Source organism: Schistocerca piceifrons, unplaced genomic scaffold (genome assembly GCF_021461385.2).
Source record: "Schistocerca piceifrons isolate TAMUIC-IGC-003096 unplaced genomic scaffold, iqSchPice1.1 HiC_scaffold_913, whole genome shotgun sequence".
Classification (NCBI taxonomy): Eukaryota; Metazoa; Arthropoda; class Insecta; order Orthoptera; family Acrididae; genus Schistocerca; species Schistocerca piceifrons.
In genome coordinates, this window is record NW_025729183.1 from 181,897 (window position 1) to 209,029 (window position 27,133).

The window sequence follows — 27,133 nt, forward strand, 5'->3', positions numbered from 1 at the left end:
TGGAATCCAAGATTAAAACAATGCTGATATTTTGTTATGTGAGTGAAATCATCCATTCAGATATTTGTTCCACAACGTCAAAAAGTTAACCAGGCTTTCGACTTGGACTTTTGAAAAGACAGCACAACACTATGCTCTGGAAGAGGCCTGATTTGTATCAGTAGGGTGACTGGTTTTTCCATCATGACAATCCTCCTGCCCGCACAGCCATGTCTGTGTGACAAATCTTGACCAAACATGCTTCGAAACTCTGTTCTTCACTCCCCATACTCACCTGAATGTGCCCTGTGTGACACCTTTTGTTTCCTAGAGTGAAGAGAGACAGAAAGAACATATGTTGCCAATGTGAAGAAAAAAAGACACACACACACTATCAAGCATCACAAAAGAAGAATTCAAACAATGTTTTGAAAAAACGTAGTAACGGATTAAACAAGAGATTTAATGCATGTGGAGAGTATTTTGAAGGAGTTTTACATAAAATGTGGATAAGTAAGTTAAAAAGGGTTTCTTTTCAGTACCCCCTAATAGTTACCATATTTCTTGTTATTGATATAAGAGCAACAATGTTTGCCTTGCCATGTATTTATTATTACCTTGCCATGTATTCATTATTATCAGTATAATTAGTTAATGTAAGTAAATGTCTTGTTGTGAGAGAGACTGCATTACTCTCACCATGTTTCCACCAATGTAGTCACTATATTTCTTTTGACTGTTACAAGAGCATCAATGTTTGCGTTGCCATGTATTTATTATTATCAGTATAATTAGTTAATGAAAGTAAATGTCTTGTTGTGAGAGAGAGACTGCATGTGTCTCAATATGTTTCTGCCTACACCAGTGTCGTTACTTTATTTCTTTTGACTGATACAAGAGCATCAATGTTTGCCTTGCCTTGTATTTATTATTACCTTGCCATGTATTTATTATTACCAGTATAATTAGTTAATGTAAGTAAATGTCTTGTTGTGAGACTCACTACATAACTCTCACCATGCTTCTGCCTAAACCAATGTAGTTACCATGTATCTTTTGACTGATACAAGAGCAACAATGTTTGCCTTGCCTTGTATTTATTATTACTTTGCCATGTATTTATTATTATCAATATAATTAGTTAATGTAAGTAAATGTCTTGTTATGAGCGAGAGACTGCATGTCTCTCAATATGTTTCTGCCTACACCAATGTCGTTACTATATTTCTTTTGACTGATAAAAGAGCAACAATGTTTTGCTTGCCTTGTATTTATTACTATCAGTATAATTAGTTAATGTAAGTAAATGTGTTGTTGTGAGAGAGACTGCATTACTGTCACCATGTTTCTGCCTACACCAGTGTAGTTACTATATTTCTTTTTACAGATACCAAGAGCATCAATGTTTACCTTGCCTTGTATTTATTATTACCTTGCCATGTATTTATTATTATCAGTATAATTAGTTAATGTAAGTAAATGTCTTGTTATGAGACTCACTACATAACTCTCACCATGCTTCTGCCTACACCAATGGAGTTACCATGTATCTTTTGACTGATACAAGAGCAACAATGTTTGCCTTGCCTTGTATTTATTATTACCTTGCCATGTATTTATTATTATCAGTATAATTAGTTAATGTAAGTACATGTCTTGTTATGAGACTCACTACATAACTCTCACCATGCTTCTGCCTACACCAATGTAGTTACCATGTATCTTTTGACTGATACAAGAGCAACAATGTTTGCCTTGCCTTGTATTTATTATTACCTTGCCATGTATTTATTATTATCAATATAATTAGTTAATGTAAGTAAATGTCTTGTTGTGAGCGAGAGACTGCATGTCTCTCAATATGTTTCTGCCTACACCAATGTCGTTACTATATTTCTTTTGACTGATAAAAGAGCAACAATGTTTTGCTTGCCTTGTATTTATTACTATCAGTATAATTAGTTAATGTAAGTAAATGTGTTGTTGTGAGAGAGACTGCATTACTGTACCATGTTTCTGCCTACACCAGTGTAGTTACTATATTTCTTTTTACGGATACCAAGAGCATCAATGTTTGCCTTGCCTTGTATTTATTATTACCTTGCCATGTATTTATTATTATCAGTATAATTAGTTAATGTAAGTAAATGTCTTGTTATGAGACTCACTACATAACTCTCACCATGCTTCTGCCTACACCAATGTAGTTACCATGTATCTTTTGACTGATACAAGAGCAACAATGTTTGCCTTGCCTTGTATTTATTATTACCTTGCCATGTATTTATTATTATCAGTATAATTAGTTAATGTAAGTAAATGTCTTGTTATGAGACTCACTACATAACTCTCACCATGTTTCTGCCTACACCAATGTAGTTACTATATTTCTTTTGACTGTTACAAGAGCATCAATGTTTGCCTTGCCTTGTATTTATTATTACCTTGCTATGTATTTATTATTATCAGTATAATTAATTAATGGAAGTAAATGTCTTGTTGTGAGAGACTGCATTACTCTCACCATGTTTCTGTCTACACCAGTGTATTTACTATATTTCTTTTGACTGATACAAGAGCAACAATGTTTGCCTTCCCGTGTATTTATTACTACCTTGTCATGTATTTAGTATTATCAGTATAATTAGTTAATGTAAGTAAATGTCTTGTTGCGAGAGAGACTGCTTTAGTCTCACCACGTGTTTCTGCCAATGCCAATATAGTTAGTTTTTTATTTGCATAGTTTTTGAAATATATCCCATCCTTCTGGGAGGCATCAGCTGAATATACAAGGACCTCTTGCAGTTTCATTATAAAAGCATTAAATGTGTACTCTCTTATTGTCTTGTTTGCATTGACATGAAACACGAAACACAAATCAGCAATTAATGCTATGTGACACTGACAGCAGTAAAGTTGTCTTTTCTCTCTCAAAATGTGGTCTAGTGCAAATCGGTGATTCCATGTTCCATCTTGTCATTTCTAGAATAATTTTTTGTGATTTTTTTGCTGTTCTTTCACTTTGGATATCAGTATGATTATGTAATTTCGGTGACCCATTTCGTGAATGAAATGCCATGTGGTTCAGTTTACCACCATTCTCTTCGCAGAGCTGCCTCTTTTCTGCTGGTGTGAATACTGGATGAGCTGGGGTTGTCATTCCATAAAGCCACTAATATATTAGAGGAATTGTTAAATGTGAAGTCAAATGCCGCTTTGTTTCTTCGTCAGTTCATCTTATTTATGTGGATTACAATGTTTACCATTTCTGTTGGCTATTATTGTACTCATGGCTGAAACATTTCTTAGATGGAACCCATGCAAAAGATGAAATGCATTAAGTAGATTATCAAAATAATATAATGGGAAGGAAAGTTGCCTCTCACTCTATTGCGGGGATGCTGAGTCTCAGATAGGCACAACAAAAGACTCTCACAGTTACAGCTTTCGGCTGTTATGGCCTTCGTCAGCAGTAGGCATACGCGTGTGCGTGCAACCGCAACTCTCTCACATGACTGCAGTATCAGGCAACTGAGTGCAGCAGTGTGGTTTCAGTTGCGTGAGACTACAACCGAAAGCTATAATTGTGAGTGGCTTTTTGTTGTGCCTATCCGTGACTCAGCATCTCCACAGTATGGAGTTCCCATTGTTTGATTATTAAAATGGTATGCGTACAGCAGCTCTTCTAGCTGGTTGTCATTTGTCATGTCAGCTCCTTAGCAAAGACATTGTCAGTATAGTTTTCTAGCAGTGTGCCAACGCCCTATTACGCTTGGAGCCGTGCCAGAGATCCATTACTTGGAGCTCGACACCAGAAACAAACCCATGTCTTGTAGGTTGGTCTCTTAAATTGTTTTGCCCTTTGCTACCCAAAATAAGGACCTTTACTTTGTAAATTTATACCTCCTGAATGATGATAAATGTGTTTAAGAGCATATTAGATCAATGTTAGTGACTTACACTGGTAAAGTGTGCTTTTATTGCCAAAATATAGTGTAAACACGTGCACTTACATCACAGCAAAAGAGAAATGGCAGAAAGCTTACTATCTGATTTTTGTATTCATAAAGCTAACGTAATTCTAGGATGATGTACTTCGTCACTGAGGCTATATTGGGCATGCAAATACCCATCCTGTCCGTTGCTATTTTAAAATGATACTTCGAGGCAATGTGTTAACAGTTATTTCTCGAAGGCTAAGGGCTGATTGAGACGCGTATAGCATGTGAGACACGACACGCCACGACACGACACGCCACGACACGACACGACACGACACTACAGCGCGACACGACACATTCACACATGTCGCGCGGGTCCAACGCATATTGAGACGCATACACGTGTTTGCATGCCGCTCTGCGCTGACAGAAACGAAGCGCGCACACTCTGTAATCTTTCCCAGAAACTGGTTTTCCATAAGCTGCTGAACTCTGTGATTGCCAATTACTTGCTTAATGAGGCACTCTGTTCCAGAATTCTGCCGCAGTAGCTGTTGTGAGAGGAGTTTGTGCAAATTATACTGTGTTTTGACAAAGAAAGTACAATTAAACCTGTCATAAAGGGAAATGTGGTCGTTACTCATACATAGTGATGTTTCTTCGAATGAGAAAAGGTTAACAACTCACACAAAAATATAATGCCAGTTCTGTTGGAATTTTGGTTGAATCTCCCGTAACCCATCGTATTTTTAACGCTGAGCGACTAGGATGGAAACTTATCAAATGGTTTTATTCCTCTCTTCATCTGAGCAGTATTAAAATGATGACGAAGTTCCTTCAGGCGGAATGATAGGCGGATGCTGGTTACTCACCTACGGCTTGCGAAACTGACAGTTGTGATCGCGAATAAAATAGTTGCTAGTGATAAAAATAAACAATTGATCTGTCGCACAACACAATGGTCAGTGTATTGTCAGCAGCGGCGGATAATGCGCGCGTGTGCCTTGTGAGCTGGAGTTCGAAAAACGTTGTCATGAAAGTGGATCTGCCTTTATCAGCAGTACATTTCAACAAATTAAATATATCTAATCATGACACCCTTTTACATATTCCTACTTTTGTAATAATACCGACCATTTTTTTCATTTGTGTACCCTGTTGTATAATTAGTTTCTTTATGCTGATAATGTGCATGCAACAGTTGAGCCAATTAAAACATCATTTGTGATTGCTTTTCGACTGTTTCTAGCTTGCAGTGGAATTGGTATGTCCACATGTACATCCATATCCAAGTAACGATAGTGAAACTTATGTACTTCATATCTTGGACGCTTTTGAGCAGAAGCACGATGGGGTCATATCTTTGGAAATTACGCCTTTTCAACTTTCTGCAACAGATCCTAGAGATACGTCAGCATACCAGGCAGCAAGTAGATAACCTTGTTTTACTTAACTGCCTTGCTTCTAAATCACGTGATTTTGTAATATTCCTTACTTCCGTATTCACTACCCTCATGATTGCTGTTCAGGCAGCTCAGCAGTTACTAAACTGTGCATTGTTGTTCACAAAAGAAGAAACAAAACAAAAGAACTATACAGATATTTGTAACTGAAAACTAGTATGTACTAACTGTAATAGACGGTGCGCTTAAACGGCGAAAACAGAGACACTGTTATGGTGATAAAATTCCGTAGGGGAGACCGGGGCTAGTTACAAAATTTTTTTTGGAATCTCGTATTCCTCGACACAAAACACGTATGTCGATTGGACAGATGCCAAAAGTTAGCCCATTATTTAGTCTTCACAATGAAATTTTTGTCGTAAATATAAGGTCAGATTGTTAAGCTCTATATTAACTTTTTTGCTAACTTGTATGATGTAACAAGTCCGCTGCTCGTGGTCTCGCGGTAGCGTTCTCGCTTCCCGAGCTCGGGGTCCCGGGTTCGATTCCCGGCGGGTTCAGGGATTTTTCCTACCTCGAGATGACTAGGTGTTGTGTCGTCTTAATCATGATCATTCATCCCCATTATGGTCGGAGGAAGGCAATGGCAAACCACCTCCACTAGGACCTTGCCTAGTAAAGCGGTGCGGTGCTCTGTAAAGAAGCATGGGACTTCATTTCATTTCCATGATTTAACAACCTACCCCACTGTGGGGCATCTTGTTACACTCTATGGGGTTAGTTGTTACATAATAATTAAGAAAAAATATATTTTTTGGTACCATAACACATTTATTTAATCATTAGTTTTAATGCAAGAGGTGGTAACAAATCATAAAACTTGAATCACAGTACTAATATTGACATACGGTCATTATTAATTTGATGAAGAAATATCAAGTTCATTATCAGAGCTACAGTTTTTACAAATAAAGAAACTGTCATGCTTGGCACACCTATCATGTGCCCACCTTTTACATTTTGTGCACTGTAGCCATGTGGTTGGTGGTCTTGACAGAGTGTATGGTTCCATACACTCAATACACACGCAGTCGTCTTCCTCATCAGATGTTTCTACGATCTCACATTTTCGTTTCCCCGTTTTTGCTTTCTTGTTTTTATTTTTCGGTGCCAACACCAGTCGTCGCCTTGCAGGTTTCTTTTGTCTATTTGCCTCAACTGTCAATGCTGCTTTTTCTGGTGAATCAGTCAGGATAGCACTCACTCGTTTATTCCTTCTTACTGTTTTCTTGCGGGCAGGAGCTTTAGGGAAAGGCCTCAGGTCTTCAGGTGGCACATGTGTGTGTATGGAGTTTGCAGAACCTACTGTTGAGGTGCAAGGCGTCGGACTTGATTCCGCACTTGTTGATGTGCTGGGAACGCCATCCCGTACTGCGTTCGTAATAGACACAGAAAGCAGAGTTCCATCTTCCCTGTATGGGCGGTCCGTCTCGGCAGAGGGCAAAAATTCATCGTCTGTAAAAATGCCTGTTAACCCTTTAGTGACCAAATTATTTCCAGAAACTGTAGACTTTTTATGAGCACTTTATTGGGCTAAGAAACCATTCATAAAACCATAGTTTAAATCTTGAAAGTGAAAGTTTAGCCTACAAGTATAAAAAATTAGTGGGAACTATTGTTCCCACCAAACTCTGGAGTAACTTCACTTACTAATTTTAAAAAAATGTGTATCCTTTATTTTTAGTACAAAAAGCACGTTAAACATTACATTTATATTTGTATTAGTTCATATTGTCCTTAGAGTTCACTAAGGTGATGTACTATGGAACTTAGAAACCATGGTGCTACACGCAAACGTAAACGTCAGTTGCTATGCATTATTTTTGTTATCTTTTCTTTGTTCTTGGTGCTGCTTTGGCGGCATCTTCTATTTGTTGTACTTTTTGTAGGCAAATGAGTTCCAACTTTCTCCAGATGAACTTCATCTGGTACTCCAGACACGCTTCTTTTTGGTGTTTGAAAATGAACGGGCCTTCCTCTTCGCTTATCTTCTACATCTGCTGGTAAAGCGTACAAAATTCTGCAAACCTCATCTGGCGTCAGTCCACACATTCTAAACGATAAAAAACAAATAACTACGATGCCGACTGCACTGCCATATGCATTGCACTTCACACAAGTTCAGTGGGAAAAATAGTTCCCATTAACTTACCTTGTATTATTTACATAATTTTCAGTCAAATCAAGCAAATATACACGAATACTAACTCCCTCGTAAATATAAAAGTAGATAAATACAACACAAGTCATTTCACCAGCAAAAGGAAAGCACACTGTACAAAAAACGCTGTAGCGGTCAAAACAGTGGCTCGTTTTCACGCGGAAACTGCGCTTCTGCATTGATTGACTAACAAGGTAGAAATACAACCGCTTTCGCACACCCGTTGACAATCTACATGTATTTAGCATACTCTAATAGAGATGACAGCACAAGTTAGAAGTGGGAAAACGGGTTACCACTGAACTTACAGCGAAAACAAGTAAGTGGGAACTATAGTTCCCACTGGTCACTAAAGGGTTAAATGGCCATATTCCAGTCGCATGAAATCCAGCCTTGATGTTCCTTGGCGTAGCAGCGCTAAGCAAAGATTGTTTAACTATAAATGGAATGTCATATATTGTCATAGTGTTTCCAGCATTGTTTTTCATCCACGCATCTGACGCAGAGTTAATATATTTTTTAAATGGGTCAAACACAGCTCTGTCTAAAGGTTGCAATTTATGAGACGTATGTGGCGGAAAAGGGAGGAGGACAGCCCCGTTTTCTTTGGCTACGTCCAACACTGAAATATCAAGGTGCGATTGATGGTTGTCCAAAAGAACGAGAACCGGTCGCTCTCTTGTAGCCCTGGAGTGATGAATGAAATGAAGCATGAACGAGCGAAAATCTTGCCCTGTCATCCACCCTGACTTGTTTGCAGACCCTGCGCTACCTTCTGGCCCATTTCGAAGAAAATAATCCCTAAAGTTCTTTGTTGGAAACACAAAGAAAGGCGGGATTGAGTTTCCAGACGCATTTACTGTCAAGGCAACAGTAACTAGAGTTCCTCTTGCAGCAGACGTTATAGCACCGACTTGTTTAATTCCTTTCCTTGCAACAATTTTGGCAGGCGTTTGTACCGTGGTGACGGCAGTCTCGTCCACATTATACACTTCTTGACATTGAAATTTGTATCGATCATAAACTTCACTTACATTTGTAAAAAATCTACCTACATTGTGCTTATTGAAACTTGTAGCCCTGCTTAGGCTGGTAGCTTCTGGTGTGCGGATGGCAAGCGTTTTATTTCGTTTGAGGAATCCTCCAAACCAGTCAGTGGAAGCTAGTTCTACATCGCTCCAACCAATGGCAAACTTGACATTATTGTTCACGGCATACTGAAATGCTAGACTCCTCACTTCCTTCGCAGAAAGTCCATAGTAGAGCTTAGCAGCTTTCTGAATGTGTTCTTCCAGCTCTGCTTCTTGTTCCCTGAAAACCAACGTTTGGCACAAGCATCTCTCCCGATTCTGAAAGTAAGCAGACAAGAAAAATTGTAATAGGCTGTTATAGGCTACGTTTTCCTGCGCGTATCTGTTATGTTAGAAGAGATTAATTTGCTTAGATATATTGATGTATTTGCATGTTATATATCACCAATAATCTACAACGTCACAGTTGGCGACGCTGACAATGAAAAATAAGCTGCCTACCTCCTTTTGTTGATTCCATTCGCTTACAAAACCCTGCAGCGCCATAAATTTTATATTGTACTTTTGGGCAGCTTTCCGCAGTGAAGAAAAGTCACTTAGAACTTTATTTGCCGCTTCAGCATATGTTTCCTTGGGAATAGTGCCTCTGTCAGTCTTCTTCTTATAATTACGCATTATACCTGTAGATAGACATAATTGCTTACATTAAAGGAAACAAGAACTCTTTAGGGCAAGTTGTTACACCGTAACAACTTGACCCTGTGCCTTTGTAACAACTGACACCATGCTACGCCATTTTCTCTTATTGTCGAAATCAACAATATAAATTCTTTGGTTGGAAGTTTAACGTATACTATTACGTACCTGAATGTTGGACGCTGATATGTTGCAAAATTTAAAATGAAATCAGCAATTTCCTGTGAACAATGAAAAAATTCACACAGAGTAAAAAAAAATTACTCCAGCACAGGAAAAACAAAACTGACGGCTGATATAGGCAGGATGGGAGAAGGGGGGTCTCTTAGTGCTACCATCTAGCGGAGCAACGAGTAAACTGCTCTAGCGCGGAAATTTTTATTGTCAAGTAACAACTTGCCCCGTGTAACAACTAGCTCCGGTCTCCCCTATACCATAAGGCCACGTCCACTGTTCATATGCGGCATGCCGAAGTGAACATACGGCAGGACTGCCTTCCCGCCTCACTCGGGCGGCGCGACAAATTGTGCCGCAACCACAACACCGCGCGACCCGGCGCGTACTCTGAGCTGGGATGCCGCGCTTGTCGGACCTGTGTATTGGAGCAAAGGGGTGGCGGATCGCCGTCCGGCAGAGCTTGCTCCGTCGGCGGTCCCATCCGTCCCCCCACTTATAACGACCGCGCAAGTGTCCATGGTCACTGAATTGACAGTGATACGGACAAAGCATGCCGCAACCGGCGATGTACCCTCGCCGTCGGTCTCCTCCACTTCCACCTCCACCACCACAACGGCCGCCATCTGCTCCACCATCGCCATTCCCGGTTGCAGCTGCATCGATGCAGAAATCAATGAAGCTGCAACTAGGGCCGCTAGGGAATCTGGCGCACCAGGGCCCCCTTCACATGGGACAAGCCTGCGTGCGCCGAGGACTAGGTCACGCTCCACCCTCCCTCCCCCTCTGGGCCCCCGACATGCCTGACGTGGCGATGATGACAGACACCGACACCCAGGAGGGGCTCACTGAGCAGCTAATTGCCCTCTGCGATGCTGCAGAGGAGGCGGGGGCTGCAGGTCGACAGCATTCGGCTGCAGGCCCTCGTTTACCCAAAAATGGCAGCCGCGACCGACGACCCCTACGATGGGATTCTAATGAATTATGATGATGACCATCGGGGCCTGGTCGCTGCTGACTGTCGGAAGTGGCAGCTAACCCCCTCCTGTGACTCAGAGGCTAACCAGCCTGCTGCCAACTTTGCGCGATTGCACCCGGACGTGCCCACCCGCAACACATTTGTAGCCATTGATGGCATTGTAGACACCACCTCCCCCTGCCCCCAGCCTCAGCCACCACCCTGCGCCTCACCTGTCGTCATTGAGGACCAGGAGCCCTTTAAAGCACTCTTGACATACTGAATTCCATCACCGCCTCCCCCTATCAAATGAAAACGGGAGGCGAAGACCTCTTCCGCCTGTCTGTTCAGTACCCAGAACACCTCATGAAAGCCCTCCATACCCTTCGTACCCTCAACATAGTATTCTCAACCCCCCCCCCCCCCCAAGTCTCTGCACCTCTGGGTCATTGTGAGGGGACATTACACCCAAATTCATTTTCAGAATCATATTCCCCCGTACCTTTCGCCCCACCCCACTCTCCTTTGCCTCCACCTCGGACTTGCCAGAGAACCGCCTCCCCCCTACCCTGACCTCCATCGATCACGTTGGGGTGATAATGGAGAAACCCCACTCAAGCGTACTGACCCTGGTGTGCTACCGTTGTCAGGGCCTGGCGCACTTTCCGTGTGACTGCATCCGTGAGGTGCACTGTGTGAAGTACATAGGGGACATGCCTCTACATGGACTGCCTCAAGATTAAATCATTTCGCGCTAATCAGCATCGATCTACGGGGACCTCGGTGATGAACCATCAGTTAGTCTGGCGCCCGGGGGGGGGGGGGGGGGTCGATGCCATGGACTTACCCCACGACACCTCTTGCTCCCATCCAGCCCCTCTGGGCTTCTACCCACCCCCGTCCTCTCCATCCCCACTCCATTGCCCCCCACACCACTCCCCAGCAGGTATCAAGCTCTGCTTCCCCTTCCTCACAGCGGGCGTCATGCTCTGCTGTTCCTTCCCCAACTCGGCAGCAGGTGTCAAGCTTTGCTGGCCCCCCCTCCCACCCCAGTACACTTACAGCATTACCCGCTGCCCACCTCTTCCTCGATTCCTACCCCTACGGTGATTTCATCTCCAGTGTTGTCGAGGCTCTGACCTCTGCACCTCTGGGTCATTGTGAGGGGACATTACACCCAAAGTCATTTCCAGAATCATATTCCCCCGTACCTGTCACCCCACCCCACTCTCCTTTGCCTCCGCCTCGGAGGCACCTAATCAATAGATTGCAGCGACAAATCAAGGCTGTGGTGCAACAGCACTGCAATCAGTCATGGACGGACAAAATCTCCGCCATTGACCTGAGTGACCCGTCTGCTTGGCGCCTCACAAAAACCCTTTTGCAACGAGGGCAACGGATCTCCCTCCCCTCCAGGTTGGTAATGACTTTGTGTGCAAACCTGACGCTAAGGCAAATGCACTGGCCGACACCTTCGCGCGCAACTTCTCTCCGGTAGATGACCCGTCGACCCCGACCATACCCGCCTGGTGACGGCACACCTACCACAACTCCTTGTCGTTCAGGACCTCAAGAATCATATCACTCCCATCAATGAAGAAGAGGTTGCACTGCAACTGCAGTACCTAAACTCCAAGAAAGATGGCAGCCCTGACAAGCTGACCAACACCCTCCTCAAACAGCTGCCCCCAGCTTCTATTCCCATCCTGACGGACACCTTCAATAACATCCTCACAACCGGACAATTTCCCACTGTCTGGAAACATGCTGAGGTGGTCGCCATCCCCAAGGCTGGGAAGGATCTTCATTCTTCTGCCAGCTACCATCCCATCAGCCTCTTGCCCGCCATTTCCAAGGTGTTAGAGAGGCTGGATCTCATATGACTGCTCATCCACATTGCCCAAGAACGAGTCCTCCATGATGAGCATTTTGGCTTCAGGCAGGGTCATGCAACCACTCACCAACTCCTGCGCCTTGTAAGGAGGCACTGAACGCCATAGAACGTAGGGAGTACTTCGAGGCCATACGCCTCGATGTGTCCAGGGCGTTTCACTTGGTCTGGGAGGAAGGGCTGCTTTACAAGTTATTCTGACTTGGCTTTCCAGTGTCTCATGTCTGTCTGATAGCCACATCCTGGAAGGTCGCATCTTCCACATTAGGATCCCAGAGGGGAAATCTATGCCACGACGTATCAGGGCAGGAGTACTGCCCGGCAGCATACTCGGACCACTGCTCTGCTCCCTCTTCACGGCTGACCTCCCATCCGCGCTGAGTGTGCATTCAGCCCTCTACTCGGATGTCTGCACTCTACTCTCATTCTCGGAGTGCCGCCGCTCTGGAGCAGCAGCTCGCTGATTCCCTTACCGAGTGGGCTAGGACCTGGCATCTGCCATTCAATCCCTTCAAAACCCAAGCCTTATCTGTCAGTGCCATATTCCCATTTGGCTCCCGCAGGATTCTGTCCTCAGTACCCCCATCCCTTGGACTCGTGCTGCGAAGTACTTGGGCATTACCCTGGACCGACGCCTCACTTGGTGCCCCCACATTGACGACATGCGTCAAAAGGTGATAGGGCTGCCATGCCTGCTGTACCCCCTCATCAATTCCACCTCTTCTCTCCCTCCTCACCCTGCTGTCAGACAGTACACCTTCCTTGTTCATCCCATCATTGAATACGGAGTGGTGGTGCCTCAGCTGACTCCAAACCGTCCAAAATCGTGCCCTTCGGCGTGCCCTCCACCTCCCCTTTGACTTCCCCACCCAAGAACTCCACATCCTGCCCAAGGTGCCATTCCTTCACTTCACTTCCGCATCATTTCTGCAACCGCTTCCTTCTACCAGCAAACCCGCCACTCTCCCAATCCCCTAATCCTTTCTTTGGTCACTCGTGTCCACCGTCTGGCCACCACGCACTGGCCTGACCACCTCTTGCACCCCCAACTCCATATTCGCTAGTCACTTTCATGTCAGTTCATCTTTTCCATATCATCACTTCATTTCATCACTATGTCATGCCATCAATCCCATATATTATAAACCCAAGCACACCACCAAGTACATCCCAGCCCCTCATGTAATTCCCATTTCGAACTATGAAGACTGATGGAGAAGTGTCCCAGGGGCACTAGTACTTCACAACCTGCCGAGGTTAAGAACCTCCTCATGTATGAGCAAGCGATCTGGCGCTGGCGTTACTTTACAACCTGCCGCGGTATAAAACTTTCTCATGTGCGAGCGAGTGACACGGCACTGGCGCGTGGCTTGTCCCAGTTGCCTCTCCAAGCACAAGAGGTGCCTCCACGCCCACACTGGCGTGATGGCCAACTCAATATGTCTACTGCCATCTCTGCATAATGGTTAGTTTTCACTAAAGTGTGGTGTTGCAGGATGTGGGTATTACGATGTTTGCGTACGTCTGGTTAAGGTCAACCATTAATGCGCCCGTCTGGAGATAGATTGGGCCGAAATCGAATGAAGGGTAGCGGTTTGAAGGGCAGAGGGGAAAAAGTGACAAGGCAAGAGCCAAGGGAAAAAAAAACCTCTGCGTTAGTTAGGTCAGGTAGTGCGAGCAGTAACGGATGTCTTGCTGCCTGCGATAGGTCGTGCAAGGGTAGGCTTTGTTAGTAGTGGGTATCATGCATGTCGATACCTTGGGCGTTGTGCGGTGGTGTTGCTTGGAGAGTGCCGCTGGGTGCCAGTGTTGGGCTCTCATACAGCTTCAGCAACCTGCAACAGATAGATTTATCATGGTTTTTGTGTCTGATAGGTCATATATCGGATGCACAGATTTATCATGGTTTTTGTGTCTGATAGGTCATATATCGGATGCACAGTGTAGGGTGATGTTGACGAACTGTTTGTGCGTTAGTGAGCAAGCTCGTCGGTGTCCCTGCTGTGACCTGTTGGTCGGTTCTAGGAGCAGCTTGTAATTGCCAGTCAGTGTTGCTGATATGTAGGGGTTTACCGACGTTTGTCGCTTGTTGGTGTATGTTAATTTACCATAGGTGGCCATGCCGTAGCTAGTAGTGTCTTTGGCTGCTTGTGGTTCCACCTATGGTTGTGATCGTAGTTTCCCAGAGTGAGAATGAAAGGATTGTTCTACTGTCTAGAGTTCCTGTATAGTCGTGCGGCGTGTTTTTTGAATACTTCCTTGAGGGTTTAAAGGCGGTATTCCTGGTGAAGGTTCATGTTGCGTTTGTAGCGGGGAGCATTGCTAATGATATGTAGCACTTTGCTGCAGGCAGCACAGTCGTGTAGGAGCTGTATATCCCCAGACGGGAGCTGCTTACATCATCAGAGGTCTAATCAGTGTCGTGTATGTGGACCATGACACCCTCCTATTCAGTGTGCTTTCCCTGTTGAGCGTTGGGTAGAGCTGTTGGAGCCTTGCGTGTGCTCTGTTGGCAATGTATTCGATGTGGTCCCCCTATGTGAGCTTCCAGTCCAGCCAGACACTGAGGTATCTGACTTCCTCTCGGAAACTTATTGGGCGTTTATATGGTGTTATGTGTCTACTGTGTTGGTGTTTGCGCAGTAGTTTTGGTCTGCATGTAAACAGAACTGCTTCCCACTTGTCGACGTTTACTTTAATACGCCATCGCTCCAACCAAGGCTCGGCTGTTCTGAGTGCTGTCTGTATTCGTGAATTAATGTTCAACAGTTTCCAATCTTGCACAAGGATGGCAGTGTCATCCGCGTAGTGCCTAACGACGTGTTTTGTGTTGCTGGGAAGTCGTTAATGTACAGGTTGAACAAGATGGGCCCTAGGATGCTTCCTTGGATTACTCCAGCTTGGATACCATGTTGTGTTGATTGTTTATCCTGCACGTTAGTGTTGCAACACCTGTTCGTGAGATATGAGTGTGCGAGACATATGGGTCTGTCCAGGAAACAAGTTTCGCTTAGTTTGCGTATGAGGCCATTGTGCCAGAGACGGTCGAAAGCTTTTTCGATGTTCAGGAACACGGCCCCTGTGGATTTGCTCATGTTGTAGCCTAGTTTTATATGTTCGACTACACAGAAGAATAATTGCGTTGTCGAGTGGTGATTCCTAAAGCCGAATTGCTCCAGTCTTTTGGTGTCATTGGCGATGCATTGCCCAGTGGTAAGTCTTAATATTACCTTTTCGACAATCTTGCTGAGCGAACACAGCAGACTGATGGGTCGGTAATTTTGTGGGAGGGAGTCGTCTTTCTCCGGCTTCCTGAACATCAGGACCTTGGCCGCCTTCCAAATGTCGGGGAAATGTTGGTGTTTTAGGATGGTATTCATTAAGTGTGTAAGGTATTCTACGGCTTTATCTGTGAACTCCTGGAGGACACGGTTTTGAATGCCATCAGGCCCAGGGGCTTTCCTAGCGTTGGTGTGCTTGATAGCCCATGTGATTTCGTTTGTGCTAGTGCATCTAATTTCGTTGTGCGAGGGCTGGGCTACAAGTTGTGTAACCTCCTCGTCCATTTCAAGTGTGAGTACTGGATCTGAGGGAGCCAGATTCGGCATGAAAGGCGCTGCAAGTGTTGCGGCCATAAGCTCTGCCTTCTCCGTCGCATAGTAGGCTGGTCCGTCTGGTCTTTGTAGCGTGGGAATGTAATGTTTCTCCCTGGTGAAATATCTGGCTAGCTTCCACACGCCAGGACGTGTGGTATCTAGCCAAGCGAGTTTCTGTCTCCATTGCTCGTTTTTGAATGTTTGTATTTTATCCCGTATTATGCCCTTTAGTCTGTTGACGTCCAGTTTATGGAACAGGCGCCAGGTACGTCGGTATCTCCTCAGGTGGTTCCTCATTGAGTTAAGGCCCAGGATCACTTGGGGCAGGGCCGTAGAGTGTTGTTTTAGTGTTGTATATAGAATGGCGTCAGTCATTGCGTCTTGGACGGCAGTTGTGAGAGCCTTCACAGCTTCATCGATTTGCTGCGTGGTGTTAATTTCGTGGATGTTAGGAATACGACAATCAAGCGTTTCTTTGAACAGTGTCTAATTCGCGCACTTGTAGTTCAGTATGCTGCGTGTTTCAGTGTCCTGCAGTGTTACAGGTATGTGGTCTGAGTCCAGATAGTTTTCAACTGTGAGGTTGAGTGTGTATGTGATGCCCATGATGAGGGCTATGTTTAACACGTCTGGCCTGTGTCGGGTCTGTGTAGGCATGAACGTGGGAACGTCCGGCCCAAGTATAATGTAGTTTCAGCCTAGTGTGCGTTCGTGTAGTTTCTTACCGTTGGAGGTACGTATTCGTGAGTTCCAATCGGGGTGTTTTGCGTGTAGGTCTCCAGCGACGATTACCCGCGGTGCTATGTTCAGCACTGTGCTGATATCCCGTGTTACTATGTTTTTAGGAGGGTTGTACATCGATACCAGTGCGGTGTTGGCTCTGTTGAACTTGACCGTGATGGCCATGCCCTCTAGTCTCTCAAGTGCAGGGAGCACTATGTTCGTGTGTTCTATGTCTCTGTGTATGATGATTGCTGTGCCGCCTCCCCTCCTGCCATCCGCACGGTCGGTACGATAAACGCAATACCCTGGGATGTTCAGTTGTTTGCGTGGTGTGAGCAGTGTTTTGTTCACAAGAGCGATTCGAATACCCTTTCGCTCTATGAACGCGGCCATTTCGGCTTTTTTGTTTGTGATTCAAAACAGGATCTGTGATTTCGTGTTAGCGTCTGGGTTTCGGGGCTGCTGTGGTGTAGTAGTGTAAAAAGTGGTGTGATAGTGGCTTGGAAGCTAGTCCAGTTGAGCATGTCCGACATGAACTGCGTGAAGAGTTGTGTGACGCACCCCATAATCCTCATGATTATTTCGATGGTCGTGAGTATAGGGAATAATGTCTCCATTATTCTCCGGAGTGTTGACGTAGCGCTGGGTGTGTCGGCCTGTGTGTTGTTGGTCGTGTTAGCGGCCGCTGGTGCCTGTGTTGGTCTCTGGTGAGGGCTGGCTTGTGTGTGAGCTGTTCGTGTGACGGTTGTGGGTGCCTGTGTGTTCGCTGTGGTGAGTGGGTGTGTAGTGTGGGTTGTCGAGTTGGTGTCCGGATTGTGTTCATGAGGATTGGTGTTCTGTTGACTACGTACTACTTGTGCTGTGGTCGTGTTCCTCCTGTCTCGATTGTTTCTCTTCTCCTCCGACGCTGTTGCCGTGCCTGTGTTGGTGCGTCTTCTGTAGCCTGTGGTGGGCTGCAGTCCGCGATCTCAGGGGGTAGGGTGGTGCTGTTACTTCTGTCGTGTGGTGCACCCGATGTGGGTTAGGTGGTGTTAGGTGTTGTCTGTTGTGTGTCTGTTGCTGGGGTGTTTTTTGTGCGTGTCCTGAGCTCTGGGGCTCCTCTGACCGTCCCGCGCTGCTGGAGCTGTCAGCGACCACTCCAGCGAAGGATACTCCACTTCTTCCTGGGCGTGGGGGCGGTATCGGAACTGTGTTGGCAGTGGGTTTGGCATGTTCAGCTATTTTACGCCGCAGAGCTTCTTTGTATGCAATGCACCCCATGTAGTTCTCGGATGAGTAGCACCACAGTTCGCGCACTTTGGAGGTGCTGTGTTAGGGAGTTTGCACTGTTTGCCACCGCACCTGCGACAGCGGGGACCGAGACTGCATCGAATACACGCGCGCGCATAGCGCTGGCAGTTGTGGCATTGTTGGGGGGGGGGGGTGCGGCGTGTTGTGTATTTCTACACTGACGACCATATGAAGAAACTATTTCAAGTTCAGTAGGTCGTGGGACTTGGCCGTGTCGGCCAATTCCGCCATTAAGTTGTGCAATGTTCTCGCTGTGCCGAACTCTGTCATTCGGTTTACCCGAATGCTCTCCCACCAGAGAGCGACAAGTTCTTCGTGCACTGTCTCGATTGGGGTTCGTGAATCTATCCCCTTGATCACGTACTGCTGTGTCTTTTTCACGGACTGTTTTGTACGTGAAATGTTCTACCTTCCTTTCCTTAAGAAATTCCAGTAGCTTCGAATAGTCTGTTCTGTTTGCCACGTACAGTGCGGCGTGGTCCCCAGTGAGTTTTGAGTAGTATGTTGTGGGGTTGTGCTTTCTGCTAAATTCTTTGTTAAGGAGGCTAAGGTCTCCATAGTTACTTACAATGGCTGGTGGGAAGCCAGTCGTGGGTTTGTTTGGGTTCTGCGTAGCTGCTTGTGAGTTTGTGAGTGCTGCAATCGCAGGGTTGTTCGTGTTGGTGCCTGTGTTGACGTTGTTGTTAATTTGCGGAGTTGTTGGAGTTGGCAACAGCACTTGGCGGTTGCCTCGTGAGTCTTGTTTGTGTGTTTGGTGGTTGTCTACGTCGCGGACCAACCTGCTGCCACGATCTGTCTTCTGTGATGGTAGTGTCCTCCGTCAGCTCTGGCTCAGATTCTGTCGGTGCCTGGGCCGCCAGAGGTGAGAGAGTGGGCATATCTTTCGGTTTTTCGGCAGGCTCTTGTGGGGTGAGTGTTGCTGTTTGTGAGTGTTCACTGCCCATCAGCAGTGCGATCAGCTGTTGCTGGTCTGCGATCTGCTTGTCCTTCGAGGCGACTGCCTCTTGAAATGCGGACAGTGGGACGGAAGTGATGGTGGGAGTAGCCGGCATTACCGCCTCTTGTGTTGCAGCCTTGCTGCGGGTTAGAGGTGGGGAAGCACAGGAAAGATCAGACATCTTTGCTGCTTGGAGGAATTTTATTTGGATACGGAAGGATGTACGACAATTTTGCTCTTTTTAGGAAACGACAATATTTGCTTTCTCGGCGAAAGTGCAGTGTATCGTGTCCCTGCTGAAGAGGGGGGTCCCTACGACCTATCTGCGCAGTGCGCAATGTGCGCGCTAGAGAGCGCGGGTAGAAGAGAGCGGCCTAAAGTGCGCGGGGTTATCCGACGTGAACGGGCCACTGACTCTGAGGTTACCCTACCAAAGAATGGGAGAGTCCCGCTGGGGAGATTTGCAACCGAAGTTGCGGGAAGTTGAGCCGAAACTCTTGCCACTTAGCGCCCGGAAGCGTTAAGCGGCTTGCGCTGGTTCGTGGCGCGCAGAAGAGCGTCAGCGGCAGCTGCGCCAGTTGTGACCACTCCGAGGAGCTACCAGACGGGGAGCTACGCCAGGTGCAGAGAGCAGCTTTCCGCTCGGGTCGGCTGCTCGACTGCGAGTGCCCCGTCCCAGTCGCGTAGCGTCCCAATTTACGCGGTCCCATTTGAAACTGTGAAATTACAAAAATGCGCGCTGCGCTGCGTCGCGCCACACGCGCTGTACGCATCTCAATTTGTATGTGCACAGAGAAATTGTGCAACACATCAACCAGGTTGGTCAGTCATTCCATTTTCAGCAGACCAAGTACTCTCACGCACATAGAATAATACTTAATTAACAATGAAAGCTAAATGTTTTAAACAATGGTACGAGTCAGTGTATACTTTTGCCATTTATTGGAAGGGCGAATAAAGTAGTAGTATAAGTAATTTTAAGCTCCTCTCTAAATATCATGCCTGAAGGGCAAAGGCAGTATCTGAGTTAACATAATTAGATAATGTAAATAAATTCTTTGTTGCGAGAGGGACTGTGTTACTCTCATGACATGTTTCTGGCTATGCCCTTATAGCTACCATATTTACAACACTGTTTTCTTACCGTGTATTTAGTTTATTCAAAGAGACAGCTGGGATAGCTGATACTTACCTTTGCTCAGTACAGGAGAAAGTCACACAAAACTGATAAAGTAATTAAAACCTAGGTTTTGGAACCTTATTCCTTCATCGGGGAGGATAGATCAGGAAGAGGAAAAAAGGGTAAGATGGTAATTTGGATGCAGGTCACTCAATCTAGGTTATGAGGGAAAGGTAAGCCGAGGGGGAAGAAAGTGTAACACACAACACGTCATAAGTATTGTGCCAGCTTCAAAGATAAGAATATCGATTGAGAAATAAAGAGGTATGTGTGTGATAAATAATATGAGTAACAGTAAGAAGGGAGAGATTACATAATAAATAATGAGAAATGGAAAAACAGTATAAAAGAGGAGTAAAGGAATAAAGAGGATATAAAGCGGAGTTTAACGTAAATTGAGTCCAGGGGAATGATGCGATGAAAGGATTTCTTGTAACGCAAGTTTCCATCTGCGTAGTTTGATAGGACTGGTGTCGGGTGAGAGGATTTTAATGGCTTGTGGGTAGTAGTTGGTGTCTAGTTCCATAAAGTTATGTTGTTGAGCATGATGTACTCTGGGTATTGGGCATTCCACAAGTGGACAGTTGGTCTGTACTGATTTCACATACTCAGCCAGTTTGGTGGTTGTCATTTCAACATAGATTATTTATTTTGTTACCTTTCTCGTCTTAGTATTATTCATCTTATCTATCTCACATATTCCCCTTCATTATTCCGTCTTCTATGCTTTGAAGCTGGCACAGTACATATAATATGCTGTCTTTCACTTGTTTTGACGATCTTTACACCATCTTTCCTTACCTTCTCAATGTTACCTGATAACCTAGATTGTAAGTGACCTACATCCACTTTCCCTTCTTTCTCTTTTTTCCCCTCCAACATGTTTCATCCCTGATGAAACAAGGAGTTAGTTGAAAGCTAGGTTTCGTGTATTTTTGTCAGTTTTGTGTGGCTGTCAGCTGTACTTGGCTAAGATAAGTACTGGCTAGTCCATCTGTCTCTTCTTGTACTTTTCGCATTTGTGTAAGAGTTTTTTGTTTTAACCATCTATGTATTATTGTCAACATAAATAGTTAATGTAAATAAATATCATGTTGACAGTGACTGTGTTAGTCTCTCCACATGTTCGCCTTTGTCAACAGTGTAGTTACTGTTTCTGGCTCAAATGGTTCAAATGGCTCTGAGCACTATGGGACTCAACATCTGTGGTGATAAGTCCCCTAGAACTTAGAACTACTTAGACCTAACCAACCTAAGGACATCACACACATCCACATCCGAGGCAGGATTCGAACCTGCGACCGTAGCTGTCGCGCGGTTCCTGACTGAGCGCCTAGAACCGCTAGACCACCGCGGCCGGCTACTGTTTCTGTTTTCACTGTTAAAGAACAGCACTTCTGATGCTGGCCACATTAAGTAACGCCATATTTACGGATCTCCAATTTGCCTAAGTGATGTAGTAGTTATTTCATGTCAGATGGTTTTATTCTTACACTTAGCCTTAGTCTAGTGCAGTCTAGTCTAGCCATTATACTGTCTTTATTTAACAATGAAATTCATCGAACAGCTGTACACTTGAGAAGTTATTTTATTTTCACTACTCCTATGGGGCCTGAAGATGACATAATGAAGTGCCAAAACTGGCACTTCATTATGTCATCTTCAGGCCCCATATGCGTAATGAAGTGCCAAAACTGTTAGCGAAAACAAAATAAAATAACTTGTCAAGTGCACAGCTGTTTGGCGAATTTCATTGTTAAATATTTGATCAGCCACTGCCCCATGTTCGCAATGGATCAACAGAGATCATAGAGTCAGGTGGCTGAGCTGTAGGTGAAGTCTGTAGACTGTGTGATGGAGCTGGACGTCTTTCTGTGTGACATTGGAAGTCTTTGTTGAATGGTCTGCTGACCAACTGCTTAGTCATAGTGATGATTTCTATCTTTCTGTCCTGGAACAAGTTGCTTAAATTAGGCTTGAAGGTGCATGTGGTGTTTTATCACTGTTCCCTTCAGGGTTGCTGATCATCTTGCTGGCAGGGATGAAGAATATGCAATCTTCAAGAGGGCAGAAGTCTTGAAAATCGATTGAGTTTGCTATTTTGTGTCGGTTGCAGCAAGCATCTGATGGACGCTATGTAGGCTCCCTGTCAGGTGACTTTGTGCTTGACTTCAAGCTTGCTGCATCTACTAAACTTGTGATGGCCGCCACACGTTAAGCACTTTGGGTTTTTGTTAGTGCAATTTTCTGTGTTGTTCTCGAACCTGAAGCATTTACCGCACTGGAAGGCTTGAGGAGCTGGTAGGTTAGGGGTTCCATTTTGTGTAGCCTTTGAAATGCATGTGCTCCTTAGAGGTTGTAGTCTTTTTTCGAGCAGTTGTGATCCATAGAGGGAATGACTTGTATTTCTGCAATTGGATGACCGTTTTTATTTATTTATTTATTTTTAACTGAAAGAACTCGCCGTGGTTTGGTGTCTTGCCTTGTCTGTGGTATCCATTTGGTTGATCACTTTCTTGATGCACGAAGACGTCATGCCTGGGTGGGGGAAACAGGGGCTCTTGATTTTTTTTTCCTGTGACTACGGTCGACGTATGTGTACCACTATTAGGAACTTTTCAGGATCAGTTTTAAATGGAGCTATGCCCCTGTTACCTGTTAGTAGATGTTACTAGACAGTGATCTCCATTGTGGAGTTTCAGCTGGGAGTTACGTTGCTTGAATTGGCCACATAGTGCATGCTGTATGTCTCCAGGGACATTTTCAGTTGTGTATGTAAAAATTTGTGTTAACCCTTTCCGAAAACCTTTTGTTCAGGATGTTAAACTGTTGGAGTGTGAGCACTAGTTTTCAGATGTCATGTGACAAGCAGGATCCTTCAGAGTATGGCTAGGCTTCTGCCCATTACTCAGAAGCATCAGTGGACTGACCGTGAATGCCTTCAATCTGAGCTAGTGGGCTTAGAAATTGTGATTCCTTTACATTTTGTTGTGTTTTTTGTTTCAGTGTAAGAATGTGTGAGTTATTGTGTTTTCAGGGTGTTTGTAATTTACATGAAATGGCTCAGAACCTAATAAAAAAATGAGTTTAAAGGGAAAATTCTGTGATGTTGCGTATTACTTAGTTTTATGCTGTATGGGTGATGTGTCAGTGGGCATGTTTGTATCCTGATGCGTATTTGTGTGTGTGTGTTAGAGATGTACCAGTGCACATCTGTGATGCTTCTAACAGCTCTGTTGTGGAAAACTTGGATCTAATTCAAATAAGTTGTGCAGAGGTGCCATAGATCTCACAACCGTATAACAAGGATGAAAGCATCACCATCTTCCAAATAAGGTATTGTGCTCTGATGGTGATCCCATTACTCTAGCCTAATGGGTAAAAATTACAGAAACCAGCTGAACCTTTATTACGATACATTGTTTGTATGTCCTTGCAGCTGAATTTTAGGCCTAAATACTGTACTTCACGGTATCATGCCAGGGGAAATCCTGTTCATCAATGGAGATTTGGGGGTCTCCTTTTGATGGTGAACACGGTAGTGTTACATTTTTGTGAGTTAACTCAGTAGTGCAATCAGGGGAAAAGTGAAGGAATTTATTCAGCGGGGCATTGCATATGCAAAACTGCATAATTCCGGTTTAGTTGGTAAGGGTAATCAACATTGTCATCTGTGATGAATGGCAGATGAGTGTGGACTCACATAGGAAATAAATTTGTATATATGTTGCAGTCGAAACCAGTTGTTTGCTAAATCACATTATCTGCAATAGAAACTAGTTTATACTGAATGCCTTTGTTTCATCTAGAATTTTGTAGTTACAACTTGAATTTACTGCTATACATGTTGAATTTTAGATAAAACTACTTTTAACTTAGAACACTAGACAAAACAGGTTTTAGCTAGAGAAACGTGTTTGTGAGAAATAATTCAGTTAAAAGCAATTAAGTGTTGATTGCAATTCTAAAAAGAATATGTTCTGTTTAGTACAGTGTCATCATTCACTAGAGGAACATTTTTAAGGAACATCAGAGTCATGACAACAGTATTAATTAAAGCAATTGAAATTAAAGTAATCATAAATTAGAAATATATTAGTCTGATACATTTAACGAAAGTAGCTTGAGCTTAATAATTATAAAAATTTAAATAAGGGATAAGTAAGTTCACCTTACTTATTATTATAAGCCAAACAATTGCAGCATTTTGGGTTACAGGAACTGCCTTTTTTTCCTTACAAAAGCACATTTTTTCCTCACAAAAGCACATTTTTTACATCAACGCTTAGGTGCACACTGCAAACAAATCCGTGGTCTGTTACTAAGGTTGCTGCCTTGCCAGCAGATGTATATTTCTGGCACTTCTCCTAGTATTAAGAATTGTTCTTTGGACAAGTCGAATTTGGACCTGAAAATGCACATTCAATTACCTCGATTTAAAGGCGATTAGGTTTATTTATAGGGACTTCTACGCACTATTCATATTACAATAAAAATATTAAACCTTAAAACATTAATGAATTACCTTCATAGCATTACACAATGGCTCATTTTCAGTGCTTTGAACCAAGGATCCACTGAAAGTCTTTGTGATGACATTTGCCCCTAATTATTGCAATAAGTTTAGCAATATTTATTTTGTACAGTTTTTGTGAACCTGGTCCTGACACACCATTTTAAACTTTAATCCACGATCGTGGCTACGACTGTTCATTTGTGAATGAAGTATAGGTTTTGAAACAGTCCCTCTTTTTCTTCACACTCTTCTGACGCTGGTATGTTTCGTTCACAGATAAATATTACCTCTATTGTTATGTTTGCATACTTTCTTGAAGTTGCAATTTTTAGTCTGTCTGGTCTTTCATGGCCAATTGCTTCATGAGCTGCCTCAATAATACTGAAAATTGCCCCGAATACAGAGTACTCTCCAATTACACACGAATTGTTGCTAATCACGAGCAGATGCAGCAACAAATAGATAAACATGTAATAACTACATAATAAAGAAATAAAAATAAGGTAATGCAAAGGTTTATATATACTGATTTGATCTTGTCTTTCAAATTAGGTTCTGAAAGAGACCTCCACATGCTTCATTTCACTTTCGCGTGTTCCCTAACATGTTAATACACAATGTGCGCAATCCTCGCGCATCAACTCTCAAAATTTCATTACGAATATTGTCCTTCAGGTCTTCTAACGTTATTAAGTGATGAGACTGCCCCAAAGGTAAGTCACAAGTGGTTAGGTCTGGCGAACGCGGCCACAATCCTTTGCTGACAGTCCTTTCTTCTGTGAATCGCTTATGAATTCTTGGGATTGACTTGCGTAAAATGTGACAGGTCGCCCCATCCTGTTGAAATACAGCATACGTACCTCCATGGGGGATCAACTGCGTAAAACTCCTCAAACACTCGACTATACGAAGCAGTGTTTACAGTTAAAAAAATAAATAAATAAATGAAATGCACAATCTGACATGCTGATGCGGTACACGACGATCCGATGTTTTTCTCGGTGAAGAGGTTCCTCATTAATCGTATATAGATTGTGTAGTGACCAGTATGTGATGTTCTGGGGCTTAAAATGACCTGTCCAATGGAACCAGGCCCCATCACTCATCAAATACAGCCCCGGATACAACAGTTGTTTGACATAGCCACGTACAGTGGCGTTTTGCATTATCTTCCTCCTCAACTTCTTGGACACGCCATTTTGTACGTGTACATTCCTATATGGAAAAACACGTTGATAAGTACTAGGCGAAACGTTCACTTGTTGCGATAATTTACGCGTCGACTTATTTGGATTCTGGATAATTCCTCCTAGAATATCCGCGATCACAGCAGGTGTACGAACGGACAGGGCTCGATTCTTTTTTGCATTTGCCACTCAGCCTGTTGTACACCACTTTCTCACAAAGTCCTGTACACTGCTCTTTGACGGTATTAAAACGCTAGAAAATTTCTTGCAAAATGTCCCACGTTTCGTTAAAGGAACCGGTAGAACGCCTCCACTATTGGTTCTTTCTGGAAGAGGATACATACGTACATCACACGTCTTAACCAAGTCGCGGCGGCTTTCTTACTGACAATACGAAATGTAGTCGCGACAGATTCGAAACAATAGACGACAATTTGCGGGCGACGCTGTGGAGTCTGGCGCTCTGGGCCGGTTTGTCGTGCACCACCTTGTAGCACTTACTAGGCTTCTTATTTTCCGCGTTCCACAAATAATAGCTTTGAAGCTTTTTATCTTCCGCGTTCCACAAATAATAACTTTGTATCAATATAGTATTCTGTACTGTTTCTGTGGATTTTTGGAAATAGCTAATTATCCTTCTTCAATTTCATTTACTACTTTATCGTAAGTTTCTTTTGTCATGACAATGGTACATTGGGGTGGTTTTAAGTTTTTGTTGATAATATCCTTCTCTTCATAACTTTTCTTGATTTAGATCTGCCACGAGAAATGGATAGGCCTAGGGAGTCTGGAATAATGGCGATAACCTAAGGAAATTTTTAGCATACAACTGCAGTTTTAAAGCCATTTTTTCAAACCACGTGCAAGTCAATAAGAATATTATGCACTTTTAAGCAATGTTGTTCAAGTATTTTTTTCTTTTTAATTTATTAAGATATTTTTAACAGAATTGTACCTTTTTATTGGCATTACCCGTAGCTTGGGGTAATGACTGTCAGTGCCCTAATTGTACGAGGTGGGACAGGTGTACCCAATGTGTCAGGACTGGAAAGCTTTGTTGACCGTGACGTCATAGCGTACCGCACATATCATGTTTGTGAAAATGCAAATAAAGACTTTGGCAAATCATCATATATGTCACCCTCACCCTTTTCCTTGTACACGCGTAATAGACGTAAGATATCTGTTAATGAAACTGTATTTATTTGGATTAAAGGTAAAGGTACTTGTGAATATGTTAAATTTGTTGGAGACTATACTATGTATTTTCATATAACAAATGAGACTAAATAGATATATCAAAAATATGCGTAATAAAAATAATCTACATTGTCGTTATTCGTTGCAGAAGTCGCACATGTAGCCCTCAGCACTATCCCATCCTGAAAATGCTTCACGAGCCCATGTTCC